Consider the following 8,048-nt stretch of genomic DNA (forward strand, 5'->3'; position numbering starts at 1 on the left):
ATTAACTATACAATATATATATATATATATATATATATATATATATATATATTGTATAGTTTATATACAATAAATAAAAGATTCTTATTGATTTGTTTTTGTTGAATTTATTTCAATATGATTTAAAAAAACATTTGGTCTGTATTTATTTCGACCATTTACTTTGAATAATTTTTGTATAGAAGATGGATTTTGCTTTAGTAAAAAAACAACGTACCCAGGCTTAGGCTTACACTACTCCAGATGCCAGTTTATGGTTAAATTATAGTTTTCAGAATTAGAAATTCCGACCGACGATCTCGAGTTTTCCCAATTAAGGGCAATACAACAATTTGTTTGGCTTAATAATTATAATTCATAATACCGTTTAATAATTTCATTATGATTATTTATTTCTTCATCAAAGTGCAATTCGAAATAATAATTTTGGTATAATCAAGGAAAGCACGTTTGTACTGAAAGGTCACGCCAGAAGCTGTGACATGTAAGTTTAAATATATTATTTTCTCAATATCTAATATAAGGTATTTTTTGCTTTTCAGTTTTCCCCTTTAAATTAATGTACATTACACTTCCACGTTTATTTTGATAACTTCTGGGATATGTTTTTTGTTTAAGTGTAATTGTTCATGTAAATTTGTAATAGTTAATATTTACGGTACTTATGTAAAAAATTAAAATCCAATTCGGCTTTGTTCAAACGAAGAGTAATCTTTTCATATTTTCTTAATAAAGAAACTGGTAATCTTCTTGAACTGAAATCCTTGATAATAGAACAAAATGGACGTAAGTTGACAAAAAATACAACGAATTTAAAAAATAACACAAAAGATTTAATGGAAGACATGTTTCGGGTTACCTTCAACCCATCATCAGTTAACAAAAAACACAACAGAAATGAACCAAATACTTTTCATGTAGACTATATATATATAGGTAATTATTATGCTGAATATTAAATAGATAGATTGATTTGTTTGAAGTTTGACCAACCATGGAGAAAATAAAATAGAATTTTCTCCATGGACCAACTATAGTAACTCTGAAATCTAGACTAAATGTAGCTTCAATTGAATTGAAAATCAAAGAATCCCCTTACATAAAATGGAACAATCCTGATCTTAATTTGCAAATTAAACATGTTAACTTCAAGCTTATTTAAATATACACGTAAGCAATATTTATTATGCAAGCACTTCTTACCTTGCATTTAACTATAGCTTCACAACCTTTTGTCAAACAAATCAATGTACCTGATTATATATTCTACATGATAATTAGCTACACTTGGTCCATATTACAGACTTACTATTGCTTTACTAACCTTTGGTTAAACAAATCACGGTATTCAATTATATATTCAGAATAATAATTAGACGGTATTCAATTATATATTCAGAATAATAATTAGCAGTTTCTTTATTAAGAAAATATGAAAAGGTTACTCTTCGTTTAAACAAAGCCGAATTGGATTTTAATTTTTTACATAATTGCAAGACATTCGGAGTTTTTCCTAAATTTATTTACGGTACTGTAGTGTTCAAGGATATTAAACTTATAGTTTGTTTCTTAATCCATTTTTAACAGTGGTCCCTTTCCACTGGACTACATTCTTCACCATCTAAATGTAGAATTATAATTATACAGTTAAAAAAAAGTAATGTAGAATTATGATTACACGGTTTCAAAAATGTAATTATGCCGTTTCCATAACCAATCTCTTATGGGTCTCTGATAGATACTTTCCAAGAACTTTCAAATTATTTATGAATAACTATCTCAAATACTATAATCTAAAGTAGCATTCACAAAAACTTTAATACTTATTATACAATGTGCCTTTCGATACTTGGAGTATGTATTATACTATCTTATCTGAGATTAATCAGTGGACCTTTCAGTTAATACATCATGTGTGCGCAGCAGTGGTGGCGCCAGGACCTGCCCGACGGAGGGGTTAAAGGCCCCGACGGGGGGGGGCTAGTGGAGCGAATCGAGTCCCACTAGGGCCCCCGGGGGGTCCAGGGGGCAAATCCCCCTGGAAGCCACGGGGGTGATGAATTATGGCGATTTTTTATTACTTATTTTATAGGCATCGAGTTACTCTAATATGACTTCATGTAGGCTATGCTTTCTAATGTCGAAATCATCTTCCAAAACCAAAACATTTTGAATAAAGCAAGAAACAAAGAGTATGCAATGTAACCATCTAATTTATTTTCAAATCCTCATTCTTGAAAGTGAAATTCTATATTTTGGAAATTTTTGCATTAAATCTGTCAACCACGCTGTCATGGTCGAGGTTGCTTCATCTATCACGATGTATTCCAACCATCATGAGGCTATCTAAATGAGCATTTGTCATAACAGAACGCAAATTATTTTTAATTAGTATCATTGAATTATTATTATTATTATTATTATTATTATTATTATTATTATTGTTGTTGTTGTTGTTATGATGAAAAGTTAACACAAACAATATGGTGGCTAAACGAATTTTACATGTAAATTTTTTTTTTTATTTGTTTGTTCCCCGACAAAATATATCGTCTTCCCCGACGGGGGGGGGGTTAGCTTCCCTGACCAGGGGGGGGGGGCTATAACCCCCTCTGGCGCCACCACTGGGGCGCAGTTAAACTCTCTGTACTCAAATATCAAAACAGACCCAATATCTCCCGCTTGTCTATAAAAAGCCCATATCAAATACAAAATGTAATACACATGTGCTTTTGATTATGGCAACATTTGAACCTACCTGAATGTAAACGTGAGTGTTTGAAAGTCATCAAATATCTTTTCAGGAACTTTCTTACATATCCTCAACTTTTCTAACAACGTGTTACAACGTCCGAAACAGGATAATTATTCACCCTGTGCACTTCCGATAACTCAAAAATGAGTTTTCTTACCTCTTTTTCGTTTCTATTTTGAAAGAAAAGGCCAAAAGACAAGGTCAAGTCACGGAAATTTGATTTTGTATCCTCTAGCATAGAAGGTAATAATGGAATCACCCCTTGTATTCATGCAGCACTCAAGTAAATAATGTGCCTAAATAGGACGGGCTATCCCATTATTTCTTGACAGTATGCAGTGTCGCTCATCATACACGGCCTGCTATTGTTGGTACTGTATTCAGGCACAGGGTGGAGGTATGCACTCTATCGAATGATTGCTCTAGTTTTTAAATGAAGTAAATAACCAATGCTATGTGATATCAAATGGACTAATCGAATGACAAGGACCTTCATTGAACTTATATTGTACTTATTGAATGTTTCGTTACATAAACTCATGTTAGAGGCAAATGTGATGACTTCATTTAATATGTTTTGTCAATATTTTTTCACAGACTCATAGGAAATTCAAATGTGATGAAAATTACAACAGGAAGTTTTAAAAATCTTGCAAGCGGAAGTTCCTTGTAAGTTTTTTGTTTTTATTTTTTTTTAATTACTAAGTTTTTTATTTGCCACATTATCATTTTGATTTTTTATTTTGCAGATATTTGAATAAGAACTTTCTTACAAGCATTCCGTCGAGAGCTTTCAATGCAAGTTTCATAGTAAATTTGTAAGTATTGATAATAACGTTTTAGATTGTTGACAGTATGTATGACGAAATAATACTCAGTACATCCTATGGAAATCTGAAGAAAACATGATGGCCTACATGCAATCGCTGAAATTACCGTATCTTTGCGCTTACATCACTGACGATCGTCGGCTGACTCGACCACATGAAGAACGCTCTCGACAAAGCGTCCGCAACTGGTCGTTTTCAATGACGATGCGCTACTTCGTGAACTACCACTGACAATCATTAGACGGTGTCGCGTGACCTTAAAGAGAGTAAAATCCCGATAATTTTCTTTTTTTTTTATCCTCGCGTGCCATTATTGGTATCTAAAGTGCCATTTAGGAAAAAATGTTTATATTTTAAACTCGGCAGAGGTAGAAATTATAGAGGGTGCTATTTTGATCAGTTTAGTCACAGGTGGGCAAGGTGAGGCCCGTCAGCGATTTTTTTGCAGCCCGCGACAATGAATTAAAAACCCTATGTTTGCGGCCCGTCAATCAAAATTGTCTAGAAAACACCTTGTTATTTACGGTCCAACACCAATCGTAGTAAAAAGTAACACTGAAACTGAAAATAAAGTGATGTGAAAGCAGTGCTTGGAGGTTTTCGGAAGCTCACTGGAGACATCAAAGTTTGGGTGCGGCCCTCGTTGTTAAATCAAAAATTCACTTTGGCCCTCCGACCGACCCACCCCTGAGTTAAGTGAACTAATATGTATGAACATGCACGCATGATGCTTGACTTCCCCCTTGCGAAAAAGGTGTTGTGTAATCTGCGGTGTATCAAGTGAGCTGCAGTGCTTTTGCGTGGATGAAAACTACGGCGTATGCTAAAATCTCTAAAAACTGGTAGACATTGTGGAAATTAATGGACTATTGTAATATTATCCCAATGACTCATAGTTACCAACCGTCTCGTATCATGCAGGTCCTTCATTTTAAAGTGATTTTGGATGAAACACGAATTTTGCAAAAACACATGCGTGATCCTAAATTTGCCACGACGCGTTGAGCACAAGTCAATGCCTTATAACGAATTATCACGATTTCAGGGCAAATTGAGTTTAAAAATTAGAAGAATTGATTTTATTAAAAATATAAAAACTATCATGCAGTAACTTGAGTCATAGAGAGTACAGTATTTACGTAAATACTTATTTCACTGACGTGTACTACTAAAAATTGATCAGTAATGAAATGTTTGTGTACATAGGTCGGGGCTCAAATTAAACATACATTGAAACTCAAATTGTACGTGGCTTTAGTAAAAATATGTTTGCTTATGTAGGCCTACTCGGTATTGTCAACAAACGCTCCTGTTTTAAAACAGCTTAAAAATGCTCAGATCGTCGAAGCGCCGGGACCTACGCCCCTTCGACTCCGCTAGGGCTCCGCCCCTGGACCTAACCCCCAAGCCAACTGGTGTAGTCAGTCACGCATTTGAAATCTCACGGGTTGGTAACTATGAATTTACTAGACTCAGTTTACGTACAGCATGGTCTTTGCAAGTATAAAAAAGCACAATAGTATTGAACAATATATGAATGTGGCTATTTGAATACTGTATAATATAGTCTTAGATATGACATGTGTTATACCAATTATATTCCCCTATATAGCAATACTGTTTCTCAAGTTCAAAGCGCGTTCAAGTTTATTTCCTTTATTGTCATGTAAATGTTTACGTGGAATTCTTTTCCAAGGTTCAACACACATTATAGATATACATATTTGAAGAAAAAACTTTTAGAAATGGTCGGAGACAAGAATTACGAATACATTGGACGCGCGTGTTAATTTTAGTTTGACAATTCAAAAAAAAAAAATCCCCGTCAATTGACAAACATTAAGCCTTTTCAATCTACTTTAGATTCTCCTCCGGCTTGTGTGTTTTTTGGGTTTTTCTGTATTTTATTGCCTGAAAATATTAAATGAAATATGAGAGTATACTTTGCCGTATTCTTTTGCATGACTCATTGGTTGGTAAAATTTAAGGATTCTGATTTTGTAGAATTAAACCTGTAAATCAGTGAAAACTATTTTTACTTCCTTTTTTTCTGTATTTTATTGCCTAGAAATATTAAATGAAATGAAATGAGAATATACTTTGCTGTATTCTTTTGCATGACTCATTGGTTGGTAAAATTTAAGGATTTTCTTTTGTAGAATTTTGCCTGTAAATCAGTGAAAACTATTTTTACTTCCATCTTTTCGTTTTTCTGTATATTATTGCCTGGAAATATTAAATAAAATAAAATGAGAATATACTTTGCTGTATTCTTTTGCATAACTCATTGGTTGGTAAAATTTAAGGATTTTTTTTTGTAGAATTATGCCTGTAAATCAGTGAAAAATAATTTTACTTCTATTTTTTTTTTGATCGTTTTAAATGAGCTATTCAATTATTCATTTTAGTATTTAAGCAGTGGTGGCACCAGAGGGGGGAAAAATTCTATACAGCTCTATAGAATTCCATAGAACTTTATATAGAGTTCTATGTAACTCTATAGAGACAAAAAAATTCTATAGAAATGTTTTATAGAGCTTACGCATTCTATAGAATTCTAATATAATAATAATAATAATAATAATAATAATAATAATAATAATAATAATAATGAATGTTGTATTCCACACTATAGAAAATTAGTTTGTTGCACAATTTATGTATTAGTGACCCACAGTGGATTTTCAATAAATGTGTGTATTGCAGAAGCTTGGTTTTGAACATGAAACATGATTATTAAATAATAATAATAAAAATAATAATAATAATAATAATAATAATAACAATAATAATAATAAAAATAAATAAATAAAACTATTGCATTTGGCTCATGGTCTGATGTTGAGTAACTAAATGATGCATAGAGTTTAATATGTGTATCATTTTGTCGCAAATAATTATGCTTCATATTTCTGGAGAAATTGTTATAGAAATCTATAACATTCTCTTTAGAAGCTGTATAGAAATTCTATAGAAAATTCTATAGACATCTATAACATTTGCTTTAGAAGTTGTATAGGAATTCTATAGAATATCCGTTTGGAAATGTATAACAGATGCATAAGTTACAGTATCAATTAGCATGCTCACATCTTAAGTTAAAATGTTAAAAACATTAAATTAAGCGTTTAAGTTAAATTAAACATTTCATTTAAGTTAAATTAAACATTGAATTAAACATTTAATTAAATGTTAAAAACAGCAAATAATTAGAATTTAATGCACATATTTGTAACAAATAATTAATCCTACAAAATCATTAACCACAAACCACCATTGTGACCATTTTAAAGTTACACTGTATAGTGTAACTTAAAACCTCAGATTAGGTACTTTAATCTTTCCAGATGGGAGAGATACACATCGTTTTCAATAACCAGACAATGGATCAGGCCGTGATAGGGGTCCAATTTATGAGTTGAGATGTACGATTTAGTAAATTATTTAGTGTATGAAATATGAAATGCTATATAATTTATACTGTCCTACAAAAAACAAATGATTAATTACAGAAGGTTTCATACAAATACATTTAATAAGAATTATAACTGGTCTATGTTTCCTAAAAATAATCTCCTTTCGTCCATAAATATACGCCTTCCACATATATACGCCTAGTTACTTATTCTAGCTTAGGTATAATTTTGTAGCTAAGTATCAAGTTTAGTTCAGTCAGTTCGTCAGTGGCAGTGTTTCTGTTTGTATACTGTACTGTTTAGGCTAGGCCTAGGCTAAACCTAAGAATTGAGTAAAAAAGTGCAACAGGTCAGGTACGGGCGTTGGGACACAAAAGAAAAATCGTTGTTTCGTTAAAAATCGTTGTACTGTAGGGCCTACAGTACAGTACCTAGCCTAGCTAAGCCTGAGTCCTGCCCAAGGCAGGAAATTTGGGGGGAAAATGCATTTTTTCTTTAAATATCATTTATTTATTGTATCAACCAGAAATATTGCGACTTGTTTTTTGCACAGTTCAATATACTTCACTCTTTTTCAAAATGGATGCTTGTATAACTGTCAACTGTCTGACCTCAATTATGTAATAATTGGTACAGCCTGTATTTTAAATTCGACACCCACACAAACCTTGCCCAAAAACATCAATAGCTGGAACTTTTTAATATACTCATATTCTACACATAGGAAGTTTTCAATTATGCTATAATTAAAGTTTGAAATATTTCAAGCATAATTATATTTTTGTTGACCAAAAAATATGGTATAATTAACTGGGGTGTGAATATTTTCCATGGATGTCCAGTCAAATACTAATAGCATGCTCAAATGTGGGAGGAAAGTTTACTAATAAAATACTAAATAATTATCTATCTTCCAATAGATTGACATTTCCATGGCCATGGTTTACTCATAGAAAAGGACCAGCTCATAGCCATCACTCAGTTAAGCGATGGGGCCACAAGGCAAATTCAAAATTTGTTTGTTATTGTTTCCGATGCATGCCTAAC

The 8,048-nt window shown here is 32.2% G+C and overlaps 1 protein-coding gene across 1 annotated transcript in view; it reads left to right on the forward strand.

Moving 5' to 3' along the window:
• Positions 1 to 3,391: 3,391 nt before the first annotated feature.
• Positions 3,392 to 8,048, forward strand: part of LOC117100191 — a 19,298-nt gene continuing 14,641 nt past the window's right edge. The window contains exon 1 of the mRNA XM_033239785.1: positions 3,392 to 3,573. The gene's annotated coding sequence lies outside the window, so the exon portion shown is untranslated. The remainder of the gene's footprint in view (positions 3,574 to 8,048) is intronic.

The sequence above is a fragment of the Anneissia japonica genome, unplaced genomic scaffold (genome assembly GCF_011630105.1).
Source record: "Anneissia japonica isolate Jap-2015-1 unplaced genomic scaffold, ASM1163010v1 scaffold324_len738069_cov173, whole genome shotgun sequence".
Classification (NCBI taxonomy): domain Eukaryota; kingdom Metazoa; phylum Echinodermata; class Crinoidea; order Comatulida; family Comatulidae; genus Anneissia; species Anneissia japonica.